Source organism: Jaculus jaculus, chromosome 19 (genome assembly GCF_020740685.1).
Source record: "Jaculus jaculus isolate mJacJac1 chromosome 19, mJacJac1.mat.Y.cur, whole genome shotgun sequence".
Classification (NCBI taxonomy): Eukaryota; Metazoa; Chordata; class Mammalia; order Rodentia; family Dipodidae; genus Jaculus; species Jaculus jaculus.
Genome location: NC_059120.1, coordinates 37,127,107 through 37,128,369, shown reverse-complemented (window position 1 = coordinate 37,128,369; position 1,263 = coordinate 37,127,107). Strand labels below are relative to the sequence as shown.

General features: G+C 43.0%; 1 pseudogene; it reads left to right on the top strand.

Annotated features, from left to right (window-relative positions):
• The first annotated feature begins 321 nt into the window (after nucleotides 1–321).
• LOC101601363 lies at nucleotides 322–863 on the top strand (annotated as a pseudogene).
• Nucleotides 864–1,263: the final 400 nt, after the last annotated feature.

Sequence of the window (1,263 nt, the reverse complement as noted above, 5' to 3'; positions counted from 1 at the left end):
CACTTTTGCTGAAAGTCTGGTGATAAAACTCTCTCAAGAGCTATGAGGTCCTTCTGAGAATCTCTCTAGGGTTGGCTCTCTCAACAAAAGAAATCCACATCTTCATTGAGAGAAATGCTCTTATGTAGGGGCTTCTGCTGAAATGGCTGAAGGGCAATGGCCTTAAGTTTTTGGATGTTATTTTATTGATTAGAGGTCATATAAGCCCATGAATCCTGGAGCAGGCTTTTGGTCTGAACATACTCTCAAGAACCACTTTTCAACTTTGAGATTTAAAGGAGGATTTTGGAGGCCATTTGGAAGTAGGGAACTGGAGGGAAGATGGCTTCCATCTCGAATGGACAATCTTTGGACAGCTGGAGTCAGTCCCCATGGAGATTGTCATTGATAACAGATTTCTTCTGGGGAATAGCAGTTTGTAGTTTGGTTTTTAAAAACTCTGCTTCAGGGCTGGAGAGATGGCTTAGTGGTTAAGCGCTTGCCTGTGAAGCCTAAGGACCCCGGTTCGGGGCTCAGTTCCCCAGGTCCCACGTTAGCCAGATGCACAAGGGGGCGCACGCATCTGGAGTTCGTTTGCAGTGGCTGGAAGCCCTGGCGCGCCCATTCTCTCTCTCTCTCCCTCTGTCTTTCTCTCTATGTCTGTCGCTCTCAAATAAATAAAATAAAAAATGAACAAAAAAACAAAACAAAACAAAACTCTGCTTCAGCAAGATGTGAAAAAAGGAAGAGGCTATGGAAGTCCATCTGATTTCAGGTATGAAGATGGAAGAGGGCCACTGGGTAACCCTCCCTGAAGAATGGGTCGAATCAATCATCTTTGTGGCCTCAGTCCTCCTCCAATGGCTGGTGGATGAGGAAGATAATGTCTGCTCTAAGAAGCAGACAACTAGACATGCACATCCATAGAAACCATCAAGAAGTGTTGAGGGGATCAGCTGGACAAGAAGATGTCTGCACAAGGACTGCTCTGCGTCCTCATAGACAAATGAGGTTGTGCTGGGAATTCCCTCTGTCTGCTGGGGTCTGGCCTGACTGCAGTTCTATAAATGTACATCTTTGTCACATTGCCTGTTTTGTATAGTTTACTAAAGTACTAATATAGTTTTAACAAGTAAATATTTTTAGGTTGCAAAACTTGACTCCTCATCTTTATATAATTACATCACAGAAACTCTGATCTTGAAAATGAAGGCTGTGTGTTTAGTACTGTATTGTCTTTTCAACTCCTAAAATACTATTCATTGTCAATTTGTTTCCATTGAT